Raw genomic sequence first — 25,081 nt, 5'->3', positions numbered from 1 at the left:
TGATCCCGTGACTAACTCCTTAGTCACATTGAGCTCATTATGATGATGCATTACCGAGTGGGCCCAGAGATACCTCTCCGTCATACGGAGTGACAAATCCCAGTCTCGATCCGTGCCAACCCAACAGACACTTTCGGAGATACCCGTAGTGTACCTTTATAGTCACCCAGTTATGTTGTGACGTTTGGCACACCCAAAGTACCTTTATAGTCAACTGGATAAGGAACAAATCTATTATTGGTTGAAAAAAGGATAGAAAGTGGCGGCTGGTGGACAAGTCAACAGAGTATGTACTGGATTAGATTTGTTGCCCACACATAGTAAAAGGTCTCCAGGATTAGAATTGCTGCCCTCACATAGTAAAAGGTCTCAGGATTAGATTTGCTGCCCTCACATAGTAAAAGGTCTCGAGGATTAGATTTGCTGCCCTCACATAGTAAAAGGTCTCCAGGATTAGATTTGCTGCCCTCACATAGTACAAGGTCTCCAGGATTAGGTTTGCTGCCCTCACATAGTAAAAGGTCTCCAGGATTAGATTTGCTGCCCTCACATTGCATGAACAAACTCTGCATCACCACTTTATGCCTCCTTGTAGGTACATTGTGCTGATGCGTCCACTGTCGCATGTCCTTATACCAACCTTTTGATGTTGTTAATGTAAGGGCGCATGTAAAATGAAGCGATCACACTGTTACCTTAGGGACATGTCTAACCAGTGTTATTGTTAATCTAATGCCTCCAATCTTCTGCCGGGCGTGCATCGGACGAGGGAGGGGTAGTAACTGTTGTTGCCTGTACACACGCAGTTTACTGTTGAATCCAGTTCCCCTAGAGCTGAAAAACAAACTTCTGCCGCCGCCTACACACTCGTTCACTTCAAGAGACTCCTATGGCGATCCGAGGGGTGAGCCTCCTGGATATGGACTTCAGCAACGAGTTCCCCTTTGAGTTCACCGTTCAGTCCTATGGCTGCACCAAGTTGAATGTGATGTACACCAACGATCCGGACTCGGTGAAGCTCTGCCTCGCCGATTTCAAGCAGTACCTATAGGAAGAGAAAGCACAAGGTTGCAGGACTAGACCTTGTGCCCATCCATTCGTCTCCTGACAGGGACCAGCAGATCGTCGTCGCCCAGGTATGTGTGCGGGTCGAGGTTCTCATCTACCACTTCTGTAGGGCCATCAGAGGTTCTGGAGCATTCGCCCGTTTCATCAGCAGCGCCGACTGTGTAACACCCCAAAATTTTTACCTTGTTTTATTAATCAAAATTTTGCCAGGAAATTAAATTTTTATTTTCTGGATTTATCTTTTGATTTCAGAACCTCTCTTTTCTTTAATATTGTGGAGTTTTTACCCCAAGTGAAAACTTTCCAAAAATATTATTGGACTTGTATACCCTCTCAAGAAAACATTGCTTTTATCAGTGGATTTATTTGCATAATTGTTTTTCCTGAGCTCTATTCTTTTAAAAATGATTTTATAAGCTTTAGAGCCTCATTTGCACTACAACCCTTTCAAATACTTCTTTAAAATTCCCACCAAAATTTGGAGATGTCATGTGATGTTCCCACATCACTTTTATGCAAAAATCTCTTTTAGTCATTTGGAGATTTTGAGCCCTACCTCAAGTTTTCAAATCTGGTCCAGTTTGTAATTTGCACTACAACCTATTTAAATATTCCTTTAAAACTTCCACCAAAATTAGGGGAGGTCAGTAGGAGTATAAAATTCAACTTTATGCAAAAACCTATGAGTGTGCTTCGAAAAAATTGAGCAAATCATCCTCTTTTGCTCTCTGGTTCAGTTTGGCATTTTCTACTCCAACCATATTTTAACTTGCCCTTTTACCCATGACTCTTTTCCTACTTATAGACCACCCTGCAAAACCCTTAAGCCCAGGAGAGTGGACCCATTGGAGTATGTTTGGTCCGTGAAATGATGCCCTTTTCCTTCTGTCCAGTATTGGTTTTCTCAAAAACTTGCAGTAACAAGTTTCTGTTTTTGCCAAACTAACCTTACCACCTTCTTTAGCATCTAAAGAGACTATGATATGGAGTTTTTGGCCACCCCAAGAGATGCCTAGATGCCCATGACATTCTGTCGAGCACTTTGTGTGCATGGCCAAATTTGGCATGATTTTTAGTTGGCATTGTGAGCTTGATCCTCTGACCTAACTAACTTGTCCACTAAGCTCCTAGCTAACCCTAACCCAGGCATGTTAACTACCAGCATCATCTGAGCTCTCTAACACGCGCTAGCATTTCGTCGAGCACCTGGCGTGCATGCGCTGGGCACGCCCAGAGCGCGCGTTTTGCACGTGCGTGCGCATGGGTCGCCGCGTCCCGCCCCTGGCCCTTGCTCGCCTGCAGAGCCACGCCCGTCCTCGTCCACACACCAGAGTGCTCCAAGCCCTCCCCTGGCGCCCTACAGCGCCGCCGTCAGAGCCCCTTGGCGGCACGCCGGCATCAGCAGCAGGTCACTGCCATGGACGGCGCCGCCCAAGCCACGCGTGCGCGCCAGCTGCCCCCTGGAACAGCTCGAGCTCATCCGCAAGCTCGTCGGCACGCGCTCGTTGCCGCACGCCGCCCTGCAGCTACAGAACGGCGGTTCGCCGTTCTTATCCACGGCTGCAGCGGGAACCGACCTCGAATGCCTATAAAAGGAGCCCCCGAGCTCGTCCAGACCCTCAGGCGACCTCAGGCCATCTCCCTAGTGCTCCCATAGCCAACAATCGACGGAGGGAGGCCTTCTTCCTCGTCTCCGGCCAGTTCGGCCGCCGCCACACCACGGTTCCATCAGTCACGAGCAGGGCTTCCCTAGTCCTTCCAGCGCCACCATCCGACTCCCCTCGACCTTGCGGAGCCACCCCACCTCTCAAACACGATCGGGAACCACCGTAGCTCTAGTTCCCAAAACCTCCCGAAGCCACCTCCGCCGCGGAGCTCGCCGCCGGCGACTCCCTCCACCCCCGCCAACCTAGCGACCACCGGGAGGACCGCCCTGGACTGGCGGATCCATCCCTGCCCCCGGGGCCCCGTGGGGAGCCGCCGTTCACCGACGTCGATCGCCGGAGCTCCGCCTCCGTTCGGCCAGAAGAGAGGAAGGCGGGGACGACTGGTCAAACCTGACCAGTGGACCCAAGGGGCCCACTGTCAGTGAACCACGAGTCGGCCCGCGCGGGTTAAGTGGAGACGTAAAGCCCGAAGTACGTGTCCCCCTCTCGAAAACGTATTACGTCCGAAACGTTTTCCTTTCTGTTTTATTTTAAAATCAGATTTTGACTGAAACTTTGACTGGCTATATCTTTTTAAATAAAACTCCAAATGAATTAATTCTTTTTCCTACCTCTCTCAAATTCCACCTAGTTTGTTTTAAGATTTATTTCAAAAATATCTAGGACAACTGTTTGCGCTGTTATTAAAGTATGTGTTATTTGAATATTTTTGAAAATAGGAATCTGGAGGGGAGATTATAACTTTCAAAAGTTTTGGAGTGCACCTCACCCCTCCACACCTTGAAGGCAAGCATCTTGAACTCAGATATGATACAAGTTGGGTGCTGTTTTGCTAGAATATTCTAGAACTCCATCATTTATGCTAATGTGGAATGGTGTTATTTTTTGTGGAATCATACTCATGCATATAAGCACATGGTGAAAATCTTTTCTGTTATGTATGTGACATTGGTGACAGTAGCTACTTCTCATGCCACATGTGCCTGATGATAGTTCGGAGGGAGTCCGAAAGGAGGTTATGTTCCGGTGAACACAACCCCGTGACTGACGTCTCGTTGTGGCGAGAATGTGCAGTAAGGCATGATGGGGCATGAGGGGTGGTGACCCTGTCGGGAAACTATGAAGAACATTGCTATGCTAACCATGCAGGGAATACTTAAACCTCCTGAGTCGGCCGTAGATCGAGTCTTGTTCCGGTAACCTCCCATACTTGTTTCGTACTACCACTTGTCCCTGCCATAGGTAGGGTACGGTTCAGTAAGTTGTCAACCCCTTTCTAGCACACAACGTACAGAGAGGCCATGGTGGAAGATACCGGCTGCATCCGGTAGGCATGCCACCTGGTCCGGAGGCATGGGTGTTTCCGGTTGGAGCCGAGGGGGTAGCTCCCCTAGTTTGCGCGCGGTATAAATTTTGTGACCCCATGCTAAGTCGAGGTTGTAGCCTCCCCACTTAGAGTTTTGCTTAATGGGTGTCGTGGGTGATTCCAGACACCGGTAAGTTAGGCTGGTGTGTGCGGTTAGGTGTGTTTTCAATTAAAAGACCGTAGACAGAATTAGTCCCGATGGACTAAAGAAATCTGTTACCCGTGGGTAAAGAGTACACCCTCTGCAGAGATTATACATCTATTCGAATAGCCGTGTCCATGGGTAAGGACTACAGTCTGGGATGGGTCAAGTGTCGGTCTTAGTGTCGGTCTTCGAAGGAGAAAAACTGTTAAACCAGAACTTGGATCATGACTTGTGACTTGTGATGATTATGATTATTATTATGGACTAACCATTTACATTATTTGAAATATTGAGTATCCATGGGACGGTTCTACCTCCTGGATATTCACCATGGTTATTTACCTTATAAGCCCTTTATGTGGTGTCGCTGAGACGCCCGACTGTGGCATGCTTCTTATTTATTTACCTTGTAAGCCCTTTATGTGGTGTCGCTCAGACGCCCGACTGTGGCATGTTTGTTATTCTTTTATATGAGCCCTTTATGTGACGTCGCTCAGACGCCCGACTAAGGCACGCTTTATATTATTACCCATTCAAGGTGTCGCTCCAGACACCCGATCGGTGCATTTTTAATTTCCTGCTTACGTGCATCGTGAGTTTTATTTTGGGACTGACTAAGTGATCATGGATTATTTTAGTGCATGATTATCACCTGCTATGTTATACCTGTTTTCATAATGTTTGCGAGTACATTCAAAGTACTCACTGGCTTGTCCCTGGCTATTGTCTTGGCCAGATTTCTTGCGTGGAGAGGAGCGTTGCGACGACAGCCCGGGAACATACGCAATGGAGATAGCAGCCTCACGAAGGTAGGAGTTATCCTGGTCAGCTGTTCCTGTGGGAAATGGAGTCCCATAGACGCAGATGAAACACAAACCGCTTCCGCCATCAACCACTAGAAACCAATTGTTGTACTCAGAGGCCACAATGGTCTTGTACTACATATTTTGTACTTTGCTTGGAATTTCTGTATCAAGTTGGTGCCTCATCAGCTAACAGTAATCCTGGGGCTGGTGAGCACACGGGCCATTTTCTGGGAAATTAATATCCCGAAAACCGGTCCTGACAGACTGCACCTTCGCTACGGTGGAGAGAAGGAAGAACGCGACGATTCGGCCATCTGGTGCAACAAGCTTGTCGACATCCAGAAGCAATACAAGATCATCAGCAACGGGCAGGAGAAGGACTCCGTGGTTGACCTTGCCGAGACCATCATCGACCCCGGATACGCCAACATAAAAGAAGACAACGATACCAAGGACCCGAGCACGTGGGAGGTACCTCTGAATCTAGCCTACGTAACCTACGCGGCCAAGGACGCATACGCATGCTATGACATGTACATGCATATCTTGGACATGAGGGCATGTCTGCTTCCCGTAACCGACGAGTACACGGACAGCCGCAGCGTCATGATCAAGCGTGCCAGGAAGTTCTAGATGTTGTAGTTATCTGTTTATAAGCACCTTTATCATCTGAGTGTTTCATGGATTAGCCAAAGTGTCGTAATTATCTGTTTTGTCCGAAACTTTTCTTTTAAGAACCCATTAACCTGTTTGCTTTTTTAGTGGCTATTTTCTTATGTATGTAACTAGTTCACTTGTCCGTTAAAAAAAACTAGTTCACTCGGCTGTCGTGCTTTGAATCTCCTTCCTCCCAACATATTCCCCTCCTCAGGTGGACCCAGCAGGTCTCGTACACAGACATATGGGACCAACCACCTATCCATTTGTATTTTTTATTTTGTTTAATCTTTCGTCCTCTTCCTATACAGCTCAGTTCTATTTTTCGTTTTCATTAATCCTATATCTGAATTTTCTCCCACTTTCTTTTTCGATGTAAACTGAGTTTTCTCCCAGTACTTTTCCCTAGAACCAACTCAACTGTCCCACGTCTAGCCCAAAAATAATAATACCCCACGTACTATTAACTCATCAAATTTAAATGATATTTTATTTCGTAAGTTGAAAGTTCTTACAAAATAATAATAATAATTGTTTATATATAACTTGGCAAGTTAACTCCTAGTGATTGCGTACATAAGCTTGCAAAAATTTTACTGACCAATGCAGTAATAGACGTGCAATCATGTGTTTATGTTTTTATAACATTTCGCCGTCTAGCCCAACATGATATTTTCACCCAGCCCAGCAAGTCCGCGGATTTCGAGAAAAATGCAAATGGGCTTTAAATTCTACCGTACATATAAACGGGCTGCATAGATGCTACATCATTGTTTCACCCAGCCCAACAAATGGACTAAAAAAACAAATGGACTGGCTGACATGTGGGCCAGTAGGTCGAAGCCTAAGAAGGTGTTGGATTTACATCCAACGGCCGGCATTCTTCTTCAATCTCTCGTCTTCTTGCCCCAGCGCTGCCGGGACCGCCTGCTCCAGCCTCCGGCGTCCAGCGGTGTTGTTTTGCGCTCCTCAGCGAAACGCTACCCCGCCGACGGCCAGGCCATCCCTCCACTCCGCACCTCCTGTTATTCTCTGCCGAGTGTAGGCCCACCCCGCACCCGAACCAGTCAAATTTCCCACTCCTCTCCGTCTGCAACTCCACGATCGCGTCTTCCCCATCTCCGTCGTTCCAGTCTGGGACCTCGCCGTCGTCCACCACCTCGGTGCGCTCGGCGCGGCGTGGTCAACATACGAGAGTCATCGGAAGAGGACTGTGTGTGGAGAGCCTGACGGCTGGGACCCACGAGGTCCATGTGTCACATCCCTAGCTTCTGGTAATGCTTAGTGTTGGCATCTTGCTTGCATCATGTTTAAATTCCTTTTAAAATTGAATTGGGGATTTGTGAAACCCTCAGAAATCATTTCTGGAAATGACCCAGATAAAAATTGCTCCAAAAAGGTCCAAGAAAATGTTCATGTTACTCTCTGAAAATATTGGTCAGAGGTAAACATCAAACCAATATTTTTAGGAGCTCATAAATATTTATTTTGGCCATTTGGAAATAATCCAGTAATTATTTGCGTTGGATAAATATTTTTATATATACAAAATATTGTCCAATATTTCTGAATTTTGGCGAGGGGCTTTGGAGTGATCCAACTAGTCCCTACCAAAAATTTACAGAATAAAATAAGTTGATTTAGTATTTTACTAAATCAGAACAAATGTCAGAAAAAATAGAAAAGAAACAAAAATGGAGAGGCTTACCTGGCGCTCACCTGGCGGCCCAGCAAGCCGACTAGCCCAACCACCACTCGTCGTCCTTCTGGCGCCGACAGAAGGACGAGAGGCACGCGCTCACCGCCCGCGCGCATGGGCGCCACACCACCTGCCTGCCTGCCCTCCCCCCGACGCCTCGGTCTCTCCGGACGACGCCATAACAACCCAGCTCACTCTCCCCCCTCTCTCTCGTGCTCATCCCCTCTGCCGCTCGCTCTCTCGCTGGACCGAACGCGCCCACCGCCGACGCTCGCCGTTGCCACGCCCACCGCCACGGCCTCGCCTCTCCGACGAGTCCAAGAGCCTCGTCCCGTCTTCCTCGTCCTCTTCGTCAAGCCACACGACGCCGGACGCGCTGCATCGCCGCAATCGCCGTCGACTTCAACCTCCAGCACGAGATATCGCCGTCGCCGCTCCGTCGACTCCAGAGCCTCCCCCGAGCCGCTGAGCATGCCCGCCGAACCGCCGTGAGCTCTCTTCCGTTTCCCATCCGTCCCCGCTCTCGATTTCCTCTCCGTAGCTCCGTTCCCCGCCATGGCCGTATCTCCTCGCCGCCATCCATGTCGCCGTCGTCGCGTTAGCCGCTGCAGCTCGCCCCCGAGCACCTAGCCGTGCTCCTGGTACCACGAGGGTGCCGCAGAGCCCCTCGGGTAGCCTCCCCGTGCCCTGCAGCCCACTCCCGCCCGTAGCCGTGCTCCGGCCACCACCCCGAGCTCCGCTCTGGCGAGCTCCGGCCACCCCGTGTCCTCCTGTCGCCTCCCCTGGATGCGCGAGAGCCCGGGCTACGCCCCGGTGCCCTTAGCCGCCGCCCCCGTGGCCTGAATCGCGGACACCGCCGCGTCCAGAGGTCGCCGGCGATGACCTCGCCGGCCTGACGTGTGGGCCCGACCTGCCAGGTGATTAGCTTAATACTAATCACCATTTAACTAAACCCTGACACTGGCAGATGGGCCCCAGCGCCCACTAATCTTGTAATTAGGCTAAACACACCATGTTTAACTCCGTGACACTGACGTGTGGCCCCCACACGTCAGGTTTGACCTTGGTCAGCGCCGTTGACCCGCTGACATCATGTTATCATTAGGATGACGCAATTAACAGTTTCTGGATTTAAAATAAACAGGAAATTCCAGAAAATGTTCAAAACTTCAAAATATCACAGGAATTCAACCGTAGCTCAGATTGAAATAATTTATATATGAAAAATTAGCAGGAAAATTAAATATATCCATCTGTACTAGTTTCATGCATCAAAAACCAACTTATACCTGCTGTATAAGTGAAAACACATAAATGGCATTTATAAGAGCTTATCTTGGAGTTGCATTTGAATCTTTGGTTCACATGGACTTCAACCAAATGAATGCTAGTTGCATTAGCTCAAACAACATCACATCTTCATGCCATGTTCATGCATCATATTGTTGCATATGCTTGTGTATTGATTGTCGACACGGTTCCTTCTCGATAGGTCCTGCTCCGGAGAGTGTTCCAGAGTACCTGTCTGAGGAGCAGTGCCCCCTGTTGATCTACCAGGCAAGCAAACCCCCCTTGTTCATTCCGATACAATCACACTCTCTCGCTCCTGCTCTCTTTTATTGCATTAGGACAACAACGATTCAACTGCTACTTTATGCTGCGGTAGTTGAACCCATTCCTCTGCATGACCTGTCATTGCCACAGTAAATAGTTGAAACCCACTAGCATGTGTAGGAGTTGATTGAGCCATGTTGTGTTCCTACCATGCCATGCCTGCTATTGCTTAGAGTTGTGTCAGGTCTGATTCATTGGGAATGGATTGGAGTGTTAAGATATGTTCTGATGCTGAGAGTTAAGCGTGTGAACACGATTTGGTAAAGGTAGCGGTGAGAGGCCATGTAGGAGTACAAGGTGGGTTGTCTCATTGGGACCGTCCTTAAGAACTGAGTTCTGTGTAAGTTGTCCAATGACTAGCTACTACCACACATTGGGCTCCGGGCACTCCAAGCTCTCTCTCGACTTATTAACCAACTTGATCTCTGTCCAGGAGTTGCAAATAGTTTCTGGTGTTTGTAGGTAGTGTTAGTAGTCTACCAAGTGGCACCCGGCTAGGTGAGCTTGGGACAGACTAGGCACAGTGGCACGGTGTACCAAGTGGCACCCAGATGGTTGGCTTGGGAACCCTGCTCACATTGTTTGGGGCCGTGAGCGACACCCCGGCCGGATCTCCTTGCGGATGGAACCCGAATAGGCGATAAACCTAGATGAGAGACTTGTGTGGTTTGTCAGGTCGTGGCTGACTCCCTCGCCAGGCTTCCGCTTGAAGGTTGCCGAGATACATGACGTGTACATGGCGGTAAGTGGCGAGAGCGTGTGTGAAGAAGTACATCCATGCAGGGTTAACATGATCTATTCGAATAGTCGGGTCCGCGGTTATGGACTTCTTGTATGCTTACGTGGTACATAGACAACTTGAAGTGGATACTCTAAAATGCTCAAGATAAGTGTGAGTGCTATGGATGGCTTCTCATAGTGAGACGGGAATGAATCCATAGTAGTGTATTGAGGTGGTGATTAGTGGACTCGTGTGCGCTTTCTTACCTCAAAGAAGTCACTCGTAGCCGTAGAATAGGTTAGCCACTGAGTCAAAGCTGGCTTGCTGCAACTGAACCCCACATTGCCTCCTTGATACTAATGCATCTATGATAGGATCTGATGTAAGTCTTGTTGAGTACCTTTGTACTCACGTTGCTTAATTTATGTTTTTGTAGATGAGACTTCTGTCTCAGTAGTAGTTCTGCATGGACTTCGACGACTAGCTTGTTACCTCAGCTACGGTCTTGTACCCTTGGGAGGGTCTTGTAGATAGTCAGGCTTCTCAGCTTTTTTTTTAGTTGTCTGTACTCAGACATGTAATGCTTCCGTTGCTTGTATGCTCTGAATGATGGGTCATGTGACCCGTGCTTGTAATACTGCTATGTGGCTCTTCTAGGCCTTTATCTATATGAGTTTGCGTTATGTTGTGATGCCATGTTGTACAGCACATACTTGCATGTTATGCGTACGTGTAACGTGTATTGCTATGTGTGGGTCCGACAACCTAGTTGTCTATCCTTGGTAGCCTCTCTTATGGGGAAATGTAGTCTAGTGCTTCCACCGAGCCATGGTAGTCCGCTACAGCCCGGTTTACCGGAGTCCTGCTAGCCCAGCACTACTGCTCCGGAACACTTAGACTGGCCGGCATGTGATTCACTTCGTTCCTGTGTCTGTCCCTTCGGGGAAATGTCACGCGGTGACATCCAGAGTCCTGCGTAGCCTGCTATAGCCCGGGTTCCCGGAGTCGTGTTAGCCCAGTTGCTACAGCCCGGATTCACACGCCGCTGATCGACATGCTCGATGTTGTTTCATGTATGCCTGTCCCCATAATTTAGTGCCACTTTGGGTTGATGACTAGTCATGTTGGCCCGGGTTCTCTGTCATATGGATGCTAGCGACACTATCATATACGTGAGCCAAAAGGCGCAAACGGTCCCGGGCCATGGTAAGGCGACACCCGTGGGAATACCGTGCGTGAGGCCGCAAAGTGATATGAGGTGTTACATGCTAGATCGGTGTGATTTAGAATCGGGGTCCCGACACCATGGTCGCATGCAAGGAAAGTTCCTCCTTATTACGCACTGTACGTGGACTGTACGTGGGAAGGGCTTCTGTATTTTGCAAAAAAAACGTTCCCCCCGCTGACAGGTCGGACCCACCAGCTATATCTTCGCACGCAAGTAAGCGCCTCCTTATTACGCAAAAAGAATGAATACCCCCTTCTAGCTGGGACCCACCATAGTGGGTGGCTAACTTGTGGGCCTACTAAGTTGACGGGGACGGAGGGCTTTGTCAACTTAGTCAATATGAACGATTCTAGCTCCAGTGACCGTAGGATGTCCATCCAATGGCCATAGTGCTTCTTCAACCTCTGGTCTTCTTGCTCCAGCCGCCCAAAGCAGCGCCGGTCGTGCCCCGTGCTCCTGCCACCCATGGCCGGCTGTGATGCCGCGGAGGCCTCAGCGCCCCCTACTACTCCCACCGTTGGCCAGGGCATCCCTCTACTCACCCACACCCCCTGTTATTCTGCGGCGACGACAACCTCACGCCGCAGCCGAACCAGTGAACCCTCGTACTCCTCTCTGCGTGGGCATCCACTGCCGCGTCTTCCCCGGCTCCGCGTCGTCCCCCTAGGCCTCGCCGTCGTCCACCGCCTTGGTGCTCTCGGCGTGTCGTGGTCAATTTGGTCAATGACCGACTTCCATCGGAAGAGTACTGTACGTGGCGAGGCTGACAGCTGGGTCCACGGCCACAGCCCAGTTTTTTTGTGATTTGCCAAGTAAGTCGTTTTGTCAGGCCTGTTGGGCTGCAAATCTTTCAAGACGAGGAGAGCTTCATTCGGCTGGCCGAGAAAATGGCCTATCAGTAATGAGAAATGGGTTGTACATTTTTAAAACACATCAAACCGGCAATTAGTTTCAAATTTCTTTTTTTTCATTTCAAAATTTTAAATTGCATTGATTTTTATGCATGGACAATTTGTTGGATTTTATATTGATATACATTTATTTTTAAAATCAGTTTGAATGTGACTCAAAATTTCGGGATTAAAAACAGTTCGGACCGCACCGAAATATGCAAAATTTTGTATAATTTTTTAACCGTGGCCACAATATGGGCTGTAATGCTAACAAAAAGAATATGGGCTCCAAAAAAACCTTAAGAATTAGCAAATGGGCTGTAAATTATTAGAAATAATGGCAGATGGGTTGTATGCTGTTTTCCACAGATTTGAGGCTTTCCAAAAAAAAGGTTGACGCACAAGCAGTGGCTGTTGGATTTCCATCCAACGCCCGTGATGCTTCTTCAATCTCTGCTCTTCCTGCTCCAGCCGCTCAGACAAGCGCCGGCGGGACTGCCTGCTCCCTCCTCCCTCCGGCCGGCTATGCTGCCGCGCAGGCCTCACCGCCCCACCGTACTCCCATCGCTGGCCTAGCCATCCCTCTACTCACCCACACTTGCTGTTATTCTCCGGCGACGGCAGACGAACTAGTAAACCCTCGTACAGTCGTACTCCCCTCCGCGTGGGAAACAACTACCGAGTCTTCCCTGCCTCCATGTTGGTCCCTTCCTAGGCCTCGCCGTCGTCCATCGCCCTGGTGCTCTCGGCGCGGCCTGGTCAACATGGTCCATGACCGACATGCATCTGTAGTGGACTGTACATGGAGAGGCTGACAGCTGGGTCCACGGCCGCACGCAAGGAACTGCCTCCTGATTACGCGCAAAATAATGGTTCCTCCTCCTGACATCTGGGACCCACCGAAAGGGCCTCTGTATTTCGCAAAAAAACGTTACCGACGCTGACAGCTTGGACCCACCAGCTATATCTTTGCACGCAAGGAAGTGCCTCCTTATTACGCACAAAAAATGAATACTCCCCTTGCTAGCTGGGACCCAGTAAAGTGGCAGGCTGACTTGTGGGCCTACTAAGTTCACGGGGACGGAGGGCTTTGTCAACTTAGTCAATATGCACGATTCTAGCTCTAGTGACCGTATGATGTCCATCCAACGGCCGTAGTGCTTCTTCAACCTCTGGTCTTCTTGCTCCAGCCGCCCAAACCAGCGTCGGTCGTGCCTCGTCCTCCTGCCTCCCGTGGCCGGCTGCGATGCGGCGGAGGCCTCACTGCCCCGACTACTCCCACCGCTGGACAGGCCATTCCTCTACTCACCCACATCCCCTGTTATTCTGCGGTGACGACAGCCTCACACCGTAGCGAACCAATGAACCCTCATACTCCTCTATGCGTGGGCATCCACTGCCGCGTCTTCCCCGGCTCCGCGTCGTCCCCTTCCTAGGCCTCGCCATCGTCCACCGCCCTGGTGCTCTCAGCGAAGTGTGGTCAACATGGTCAAGGAACGGCTTCCATTGGACATGGACTATACGTGGAGAGGCTGATAGCTGGGTCCACGGCCGCAGCCAGGAAGTGCCTCCTTATTACGAGCAAAATAATTATTCCTCCACCTGACAGCGGGGACCCACCAGACGGGCCACCGTATTTCGCGAAAAAAAACGTTTCCCCCTAACTGCTGTGACCCACCAGCTACATCTTCGCATGCAAGGAAGTGCGTCCGGGCAACAAAAAAATGATTCGCCCCCTGACTGCTTGGACCTACCAGCTACATCTTCGCAGGCAAGGAAGTGCCTGATAGTTGGGACCCACCTGGTCGAAGCGTACGTAGCGTTGTCGTACATACTGGTCGTTGTAGAGGCGCACACGTGTCGTAGTAGAGGCGCGCACGTGTCGTAGTAGAGGCGCGCACGTGTCGTAGTAGAGGTGCGCACGTAGCATGTACACGTACGTACAGCGGCCAGGGTGCAAGAAAGAAAATACGGCCACGTACGTACATACGGGCAGGGTCTCGAACGCCTACTCACGCATACGTACGGCCAGGGCTCGTGTACATGGCTGGGTCGGAACGGAGAAACTGTGTCGTCGTCGTGTTCATCGGGAGGGGTCTGGCGTACCGCAAAACGGAGGAAACGGACCTCCTACGGTCGAAACGGGGGTCCTGTTGATCGGGAGGGGTGTGGCGTACCGCAAAACGGAGGAAACGGACTTGTGTTGGAGCGCTACGGTCGAAACGGGTGTCCTGTTCATTGGGAGGGGTGTGGCGTACCGCAAAACGGGACTCCACGGGATACTGTTCATCTCCACCGTCGACCCCATCCAGCCTCCACGGGCTACTGTTCATCCACCGTCGACCTCCTCCAGCCTCCACCTGCGAATGTTCATCCACGGGCTCCTGTTCATCTAGCCTCCACCGCACGCTACTCCACCGGCTACTGTTCAACCAGCCCTCTCCACGGGCTCCTGTTCAACCACCCCTCCACGGGCTCCTGTTCATCCAGCCCTCCACCGTCTACAGTTCATCCTACTCTCCATGGGGTGGTCCTGTTCATCCTGCCCTCCACGGGGTCCTGTTCATCCAGCCCCAACCGGCTCGAACGATCGGGGTCCTGTTCATCCAGAGGCAACGCCACGGGGTCCTGTTCATCCACCCCCACCGGGAACTGTTCATCCAAACCCCCCAGCAACGCTCACTGTTCATCCAGAGGCAGCATCGATCGGCTTCAGTTAGCAGCAGTAGCGAAGGAATCGTTCGATCGGGTTCAGTTAACAGCCATCGATCAATCGCTCGGGTTCAGTATCACGTAGCCTGCAGTGCGATCGCTCGGGTTCAGTTAGAGCCCAACGCCTCGCACACACGTGTGTACGCACGAGAGAAACACGCATCGCTCGGCCCCCGACCACCCACCGTAACCGGGGACACCCCGATATTTTCCTCGCCCTCGCTTCTACCATGGATTTTTTTTGTCATGGACGGCCCAAAGAATGTCATGCAGCCACGTCTCTGGCCCGCCCAGGACGAAAAGCCCATTTTCTGTCATGAATTTTTCTCATAGAAGTAGGACCCCACCACATCTATGATGATACCGTGTTTTGTCACAATTATCGTCATAGAGGTGTCATAAGTATGACAAAAGATTTTCGTTCGGCCCAAAATGTCACGGATGTGTCTTTTTTTTGTAGTGCACACATATGGCGGTTTACACCTACGGGCCTTAAGCCGCCTTTGGGCCTTGGGCTCTTCATAAGTCATCCTCACGAACCGCCATCTTCGATTCCTTCATGGGCTTTTTCTTGTGAGTCGCCATGAGTATAACCCGGCCCCTCCTGGGCGGGTTAACCCAATAGCTATATCCCCAACATTAGGCCCCAGGTTGATTTGAACTTGTTCTCATCAATCTTTAACACTTAGAAAAATTCCTTTTTCATTACCTAAGCATAAACTTGTAACTCGCCATGACGTCATCCTCTGGAATCATGGTAACCTGCCGTGACGTCACCTGTCATTTATTTTACACAAAGCCAAAATCTTTAATGTATCTCCTCATATGTAATGAATCTCCAAAAATCGAGGCGTCTGCACTGTCACATATCCGTTTTTGGCCTCCTCGATTCCCGCGCTTTTTATTTATCCGTCTGCCTTATAAATAGGACCGGGGGTCTCTTTCACTCCCCCCATGCTTCTTCGTCTTGTCTTCCTCCTCGCGACGCTCTAGCATACGAGCTCCGTCGCCGGCGTCGACCTTCACCTCTGCTCTAACAACGACCGCTGCATCAACCTGTTCGGACCAGATCTCATCCGCGCACCTCTGCCGCTCAACAGCCCTGGTTAGTTCTTCTTCTTCCTCTCCTCCTAGATCCGTTAAGGCTTCAATGGAGTTCATCGAAGCTCGTCCTTGTTCTTGGCTGTAAGATTTTCGATTCGAACTTGTTATTCCTCCTGTACCGCGGCAATCTCAGCAATCCGTTTTACTATTTAGAATATCTCCTCCATATTTTAGAAAATTGATCTTTACCCATGAACTGCTCGAGCACTAATACTTTTAGGTCTGAATATTTTTGCATTAACAGAAGTGCGCCAGATCTGAAATTATAGCATCAATCTGTGAAAATTGTTTTTCTGACCACATAGTCATTTTGCTTCATCCGTAGATCTGCTCTTTCAACATTGGTATAGGCGGCTTAATTGAAAGATAGTAACCCGCCAGGTATCATTAGTCCCCTCTTAAGCCGCCAATAGTCTTTCGGTAATTTTGTAATATCAAGCTCCGGCTTAATACCTAGTCGTGCTTCATTATTGTGTGTCCTTGAATCGTAAGCCGGCTTAACCATGTGACCTTAAACCGGCATAATCTTTTTTCAGAAATGGCTAAGACATATACTTCTTGCAATTGGGTCAAATCCCGGATTACCGAGGAAGAACTGAACAATCATGTTGCCACTGGTGCCTTAGCCAAAAAGGAGGATATCCACTGGAGAGCTCTTGGTGATGAAGTCCTACCTCAACCCAAAAATGGGGAAGTGATTGTTTTCACTGATCACTTAGGTCGGGGGTTCAGCCCTCCCGGCTCGAATCTTTTTTGTGATGTGCTTCATTTCCTCCAACTGCACCCTCAAGACATCGGACCCAACTCCGTGTCAAACATTTGCAATTTTCAAGTATTCTGCGAAGCCTATCTTCAAGAAGAACCCATGGTTGATCTATTCAGGGAATTTTATTATTTAAACCGCCAAACTGAATTTGTTGATGGGCCATGCCAAGAACTTGGTGGAGTCATTATTCAGAAGAGGAAATATGTCAGTTTTCCTCATGCCAAGCTGCATAGCCACCCCAAAGATTGCAACCAGACTTGGTTCTATGTTCGAGACACATCCCCGGCTGGTGAAAATCCTCTGCCGGGTTACCGCGAGCACCGGCTTAACAACAACAATCCACTTCCCCAACGTCTTGATGCAAAGGAACGGGCCAAGTATGCACCTGCCTTCTCAAAGCACGGAACCTTTATGGCCAACGGCTTAACTCGCGTTGATTTTTTTCGGTGTTGGTTGTCTTGGAGTATCTTACCATTAAGCCACTGCCCTGGCTTAATGTGCGAATATACTGGTGATGTTAAAGATCCTCAGCGCCATTGTGATATTCAGTTATCTAAGGCAGAAGTTACTGAAGCCACCAAAAAGTTATTGAATGAACCTGTAAAAGAGTGCAGCAAAACTGGACTTAGTCCTTTCTGCACTGTCAACAAGCCACCTGCCGTAAGAATTGCCCAACTCCTACTTAATCCACATTCTTAATATTCTCTTATGATCTTTCCAATCTTAACAGGCTGATGATCCATTTTGGAAGAGGAAACCGCAGGATAAGCCGGCCAAAGCACCTCACGTCAAAACCAAGGTCAACAAGAAACCTTCCAAAAAGAAAACTGCCGAATCTGCCGAGTTAAACATTGACAATGATGATGATAATCATGAGTCAGAGGTAGAACTTGATTCACTTGGCTCTTTTTTCATACATCTCATTGACAATAATTGTTATCAGGACGACGTAGAGGCTAGCCGTGCAGGTGACGCAGAGGTAATTATTCTTTCCTCCGGCTCAGAACCTCTGCCAACATAGAAAACCCGTCAAGCAAGCCAGAAAGTAAGATTTTCTCACCCTCTAGCTCACTTGGATCCAAACTTTCTTTTGAAGAAATAGCAACATGAAGCTCACCGAACGACCTGGCATAGCGGCAACGTGATCACTTCTTCCGGGTTACCAAACACTCCACTTCGCAAACGCTGTCCAGAGGTCTTACATATTTCTGACATACTTTACCCCAAGGCGGGTTATTTTCAACAACCTCTTAACCCGTCTGATTCAAACTATCAGGGGACTTCCTCCTCTGGCGAGTCAACAGTAACACAAATTCCAGCTTTCAAGACTGTGCCTGGGTAAAACTATTTTCAACTATTCCAATTTTCTTGCTTGATCATCACCTTGACTTCTTTTATTTCTTGTTTTTCAGGGGCCAAGCTAAATCCAGTAAAAAAGGCGAAACTGAATAAGCCGGTCAATGATCCCAACCTGTCTGAGCCGGAAAAACAACAACCAGAATCTTCTCGCCCAATTTTTGATAACATTGTTGATGATTTGCCACCAGAAAGCCACAATGTTAACCTTGACACGATGAATGCTAACCCGACTGATACCAATCCTTCGAGCCCTATCAGAATAGCCATCCCTGTTAAGCCGTCAGAAAGAGATGATGATGTTACCATTACTGGTCATGGCTTCACAACTCCGGGTCGTCCTACTGCCTTGTCCAGGCACAACACAAAAGAAGAAATTGCTGCTGAGGATAAGGGCAAATGGAAGGTAGATTTAGAACACTACACCCAGTTCAGCGCCCAAGACATCCATTCTGGCTATTTGAACCGTTTATACACCAGCCGTGACTTTGAAGCCGGCTTAGTGAACTTGATGAAGGATCGCTATGAGGTAAACACTGTCACTTCCTCTTCATATAAATATATTTCCATTAGCCGCCAAGTTTACTAGATATGAAGAATGGAATGTGCTGTAAATTTCAATAACTGCATAGATACAAACCAGTAGCCCCCAAGGACCGGATTATATTTTGAATATGAACCAGGACTTACAATAATAGTATTTCAACTCTGCATATGTAGCCCCCCAAAGGTCGGCTTAATAGATATGTTAAGCCGTGACCTTTGAGTAATAGAAGTAAACATTGCATCCGTAGCCCCCAAGGGCCGGCTTAACAATTACATTAAGTCGGGACTTATTTTGTAGGAATTGCATAATACTGGTCATAGTCTTCATAGCCGGATTACTACCCCTTGTCCGGGTCAACCAATATGTTCATCGTTTGACAAGAGCAGTATGCATTAGCCCCCAAGTGCTAAGGACAATACTTGTATTGTGCTTGGGACTTCGCAGTAGTTGAAGAAGCAATAGACATTATCCCCAAGTGCCAAATATAATACTTGTATTGTGGTTGGGACTTTGTATAAATTCATTGCCATCTCATAAATTGTTTATCTTTTGCAGTCTGAGCTGAATAGTAAAGAATCCTAAATCGCTGACCTTCGAGAAAATATCAAGTCTCAACAAGCAGAGACCTCCAAAGCCAAGGATGAAGTGACCAATGCTTTAGCAGTGATGGAAAAACTGAAGGAAAACTTTAAAGCAAAAGAAGCATGCTGGGATATAGAGAGGTCAACCCTGCTGAAGAGAGCTGAGGATGCTGAAGCCGCGCTTAAATCGGTAACCGAGGAGTTATCCAGCTTAAAGCAGCAGATTAACATTATGTCATCAGCCATCTTTGGTAAGAGCATATCCCCCTTGTACTGTAAGAATCATATTGGAAACGTCTGCCGGCTTACCCATAACTTTATTGATACAGGTTCCCGGAGCGCTAAGTTGGGCTCAGATATGCGCATCCGGCTTAAAGCTGTCTACACTCTTATAGAGCAGCTATATACTGGTGCCCAACGAACCATCGCTGCCAATGCATAGGAAAACTCCTTCAACACTTATCCAAGACACTTTGAAGCAATTATTAGTGTTGTCCAAGAGAATTGAGGACTTAAAGCGGGGAGCTGCCAGAGCTGGTGCTTTAACTTGTTTAAGCCGGGACAAAGCATGGCAGGCCGATCTTGACCCGGAAGATTTGGCCAACGGCTGCCCCAGTGTTAAAGAAGACAGATCAGACTTCAGTGCTAATGACTTCGCAGAAATAGCAAGAGCTATGCGTCCGGTAGCAAGTAAGCTAGCTGACGAAACCAGCTTATCCACATACCAGGCGGCTTATGATGCTGACAACAAGAAGATTGGCGCACCGATTCATAAGCCAACAGATCTTATTCCTCCGATTCGTAAGCACACCTTTGCCCCTGACATTGATCCATCAAATCTTATTGATGATGAAGCTGTGTTTAGAGCGTTGACCGGTATCAACTAGGCTACGCCTGACTTCCAGCTGATGGATAAGCAAGGAATTGAGGATGAAGACGAGGTGCAAGAAGATCCTGAGGCTTGAACCCGCCAACAATCATAAGCCGGTGTGCTGTACTGATAACCTTAATGAACACTTAGTCTTGTTGGGCCATCAGATGCCTTGTAATAGGCTAGCTTAAACTCTTGATATGCTATGCCATCGTGCATACTTTGCTTTACAAGATACTGTTGATCTGCCAATTTAAGATTTGCCACTCGTGCTTGTTATATTGGCAATTTAAATCTGCTCCTGCATACAAACAGATCACAAGTGTCCTGGCGGTTTACCGCAAGACGGCTCATAATGCCCAATATAAAACCGCTGGTGACTAAAATAGTTCATAACTAGGGCCGGTTTAATCATGATTGACTATATTAAAAAAATATCATACCAGTGATATATGATAAAAAACTGCCGGCTTATTATGCCAATGCAGTACGGGTGATGACCAAAACTTAGAAGAGAATAATTCCATGTACTGAATGCGATCATATGCTGCCGGGTCATCACAAACCTATGTTTGAGCTGTGCTACGCAGTCAGACTCTCTTTGGTCTGTGTAACCCGGTCATTAATCCGCCAAGTAGGCCAGAGCTATGCCCATATGAAATTATAATACTGGCTTGAGAGAACGAAATCCTAAGGTAATCAGAGCTGTGCTCTCATGAAATTATCATATTGGCTTGGTAGCCGAATTATCAAAGTAACCAGAGCTGTGCTCTTATGAATTTATCATATTGGCTTGGTAGCCGAGTTACCAGGATAACCAGAGCTGTGCTCTTATGAATTTTCATATTGGCTTGGTAGCCGAATTACTAAGATAACCAGAGCTATGCTCTTATGACATTATCATATTGGCTTGATAGCTGAATTACCAAGATCAAGTGGGTAGTAATGCTATGTTCTCTTTGGTGAATACACCTATGTTTGAACAGGAAGCCCCCAAGTGACATATTCGGTCAAGAGGGTAGTAATGCTATGATTCGAATACGATCAGGAAGTCCCCAAGTGACCATAATTGTGGCGTTGCACCGGATCAGAAGGGTAGTGACGCTATCTTTTCTTTGGTGAATACACCTATGTTTGAAGAGGAAGCCCCCAAGTGATCATGTTGTAAGTAACAAAGACTCATTATTCTTGAAAATGAAACGGCAGAGGCCCTGCTTTCTCAGGGATGCCGGTTTTATTAAAAATATAATATATACATTGTCAAAAATATGTACATTGGAAGAGCCGGTGGCTCAAGTATAGTATGGCCGAAGATGAGCAATATTCCACGGCCGGTGGGTCTCCTCCTCCGACTTACGCGAATCCTTGTGTTCTCGAATGTCGATAAGGTAGTATGATCCGTTGTTTAGATTTTTACTGACCACAAAAGGTCCTTCCAAAGGTGGGGATAACTTGTGCATGTCAGTTTGATCCTGGATGAGCCGGAGCACCAAATCACCTTCTTGAAAAGTTCTGGTTTTAACCCGCCGGCCGTGATAACGGCGTAGATCTTGCTGGTAAATCACTGAACGAGCCGCCGCGATGTCACGCTCCTCGTGCAGCAGGTCAAGCGCCTCTTGACGTGCGTTTTCATTGTCAGCTTCAACATAAGCCGCCACACGGGGCGAGTCATGCCGGATGTCACTAGGGAGAATTGCCTATGCTCCGTAAACCATGAAGAAAGGCGTGTAACCCGTAGATCTGTTGGGGTGGTATTAATTCTCCATAACACGGAAGGTAACTCCTCCACCCAACAACCCGGCGTCCTCTGCAGGGGAACCATAAGCCGGGGCTTGATGCCTCTCAGGATCTCTTGATTGGTTCTCTCGGCTTGACCATTAGATTGGGGGTGAGCCACTGATGACACGTCAAGCCGGATATGCTCACATTGGCAAAAAAATTCATAGCACCCTTGGATAGATTAGTGCCATTATCAGTTATGATACTGTGGGGAAAGCCAAAACGGAAAATGACCTTTTTAATGAATTGAACCGCCGTTGCCGCGTCACATTTGCTGACCGGCTCTGCCTCAACCCACTTTGTAAATTTGTGAATTGCCACCAGGAGGTATGTTTTTATCCTTGGACCTTTTGAAAGGCCCAACCATATCAAGCCCCCAAACTGCAAACGGACAAGTAATTGGAATCATCCTCAATTCTTGAGCTGGCACATGGGCTCGTCGTGAAAATTTCTGACATCCATCACACTTACTGACCAGGTCTTCAGCATCAGCATGATCCGCCAGCCAATAAAATCCATGATGAAAAGCTTTAGCCACAAGAAATTTTAGAACTGGCATGATGACCACAATCTCCTTCATGAATTTCTCGCAAAATCTCACGGCCTTCTTCGGGTGAAACACAATGTTGAAATGCCCCTGTGACACTACAATGATGTAGCTCTCCATTGGCAATGGTCATTGACTTGGACCGCCGGGTTATCTGCCTGGCCAAGGTTTCATCCTCAGGTAACTCGCCCCGGGTCATATATGCCAAATATGGAACTGTCCAATCAGGAATTACATGAAGAGCCACCACCAATTGTGCTTCTGGTTCAGGAATAGCAAGATCTTCCTCTGTAGGTAACTTGACTGAGGGGTTATACAGAATATCTAACAAAGTATTAGGTGGCACCGGCTTATGCTGAGAGCCTAGATGGCTTAAAGCATCAGCCACCTCGTTCTTCCTTCGATCAATATGCTCAACCTGATAACCCTTGAAGTGACCAGCAATAACATCAACCTCTCGACGATAAGCCGCCATGAGTGGATCCTTAGAATCCCAAGTACCAGTAACTTGTTGAGCTACCAAGTCTGAGTCGCCAAAGCATCTCACCCAACTTAAGTACATCTCCTTAGCCATCCGAAGACCGTGGAGCAAGGCCTCATATTCAGCTGCATTATTAGTACAAGGGAACATCAACTGGAGAACATAACAAAATTTATCACCTCGAGGGTTAGCTAGCACAACTCCAGCCCCACGAACCTTCCAATTGCCTGGACCCATCAAAGTGAATAGTCCAATACATGTTATCTGGCTTTTCTTTAGGCATCTGCAGCTCTGTCCCGTCATTGATGAAATCCACCAGTGCTTGAGACTTGATGGCCGTGCGAGGCATATATACTTCAAACCATGATGTCCAAGCTCGATGGCCCACTTGGCTATCCGACCTGTGGCTTCTCTATTTTGAATAATATCCCCTAAGGGAGCAGAACAAACCACAGTGATTGGGTGACCCAAAAAATACTGCTTAAGCTTCCGACTGACCTGCCTCCTTCCGTTCCACCACAATAGCTACGCTGACAGCACGGGCATTAGCAGCCACATATAACAACAACGGCTCCTTATCAATAGGAGTGGAAAGAACGGGTGGCTCAGCCAGCTGTTTCTTCAAGTCCTGAAATGCTGCATTAGCGGCATCACTCCAGAAAAAATTATCTGTCTTTTTCATCATCTGATACAGAGGGATAGCCTTCTCTCCCAACCGGCTTATGAACCGGCTTAGAGCCGCAATACGACCCGCCAAACGTTGAACATCATTGATACACGCCGGCTTAGCCAAAGAAGTAATGGCTTTGATCTTCTCCTGATTAGTTTCAATGCCTCTGTTAGAAACCAGAAAACCCAAGAGCTTGCCTGCCGGCACACCAAAAACGCACTTGGCCGGGTTAAGCATCATCTTGTAAACCCGGATATTATCAAAGGTTTCCTTCAAATCATCTATCAAGGCCTCTTTCTTTCTGGATTTCGCTACAATATCGTCCACATAAGCATGAACATTGCGCCCAATCTGATTATGAAGACAATTCTGCACACATCGCTGATAAGTCGCCTGGGCACTCTTGAGCCCAAAAGGCATAGACACATAGCAGAAGGCTCCAAAGGGAGTTATAAAAGCTGTCTTCTCCTGGTCCTTAACTGCCATCTTGATCTGATGATAACCAGAATAAGCATCCAAAAAACTCAAACGCTCACAACCCGCCATAGCATCAATAATCTAATCAATACGAGGGAGAGCAAAAGGATCAGCCGGACAAGCCTTGTTTAATGTGTAGTCCACACACATACGCCAAGTGCTATTCTTCTTAAGTACCAGCACTGGGTTAGCCAACCACTCGGGATGAAAAACTTCAACAATAAACCTAGGCGCCAAGAGCCGGGCTACCTCTTCACCAATGGCCTTACACCTCTCTTCATTGAAACGACGAAGAAACTGCTTGACTGGCTTAAACTTGGGATCAATATTAAGAGTGTGCTCAGCGAGTTCCCTTGGTACACCTGGCATGTCAGAAGGTTTCCATGCAAAGATGTCCCGGTTCTCACAGATGAACTCGATGAGCGTGCTTTCCTATTTTGGATCCAGATTAGCACTGATGATGAACTGCTTAGATGAATCGCCAGGAATGAAGTCAACTAGCTTGGTATCATCTGCCGATTTAAACTTCAACGCCGGGTCATGCTCCGTTGTTGGCTTTTTCAAAGATGTCATGTCAGCCGGGTCAACGTTGTCTTTGTAAAATTTCAACTCCTCTATTGCATAGACTGACTCGGCATAGGCTGCATCACCTTCTTTGCACCCTAAAGCTATCTTCCGGCTTCCGTGGACCGTGATGGTTCCCTTGTAACCCGACATCTTGAGCTGCAGATAAACATAACAAGGCCTTGCCATGAACATAGCATAAGCCGGCCGTCCAAACAGAGCATGATAAGGGCTCTTGATTTTCACCACTTCAAAGGTCAATGTCTCTGACCTAGAGTCATGATCATCTCCAAAAGCAACTTTCAGAGCTATCTTACCAATTGGGTATGCCGATTTACCAGGCACCACGCCGTGAAAAACAGTGTTCGACGGCTTTAGATTCTTATCAGTCAACCCCATGCGACGGAAAGTTTCATAATAAAGGATATTGATGCTGCTACCTCCATCCATGAGTACCTTAGTGAACTTATATCCTCCAACCTGAGGTGGGACCACCAAAGCCAAGTGACCCGGATTATCAACCCGGGGTAGGTGATCCTCACGGCTCCACACAATGGGTTGCTCCGACCAGCGCAGGTAACAGGGAACTGCCGGTTCAACGGCATTCACAACCCTTTTATGAAGCTTCTGATCCCGCTTGCATAAATTTGTGGTGAAGACATGGTACTACCCACTGTTCAACTACTTCGGGTTACTCTGATACCCAGATTGTTGCTGCTGACTCCCTTGACCAGACTGTTGATGAAAACCTCCCTGGTTACC

This window comes from Aegilops tauschii, chromosome 4, assembly GCF_002575655.3.
Source record: "Aegilops tauschii subsp. strangulata cultivar AL8/78 chromosome 4, Aet v6.0, whole genome shotgun sequence".
NCBI lineage: Eukaryota > Viridiplantae > Streptophyta > Magnoliopsida > Poales > Poaceae > Aegilops > Aegilops tauschii.
The sequence above is the reverse complement of the archived record's forward strand: the minus strand, read 5'-3'. Positions refer to the sequence as shown.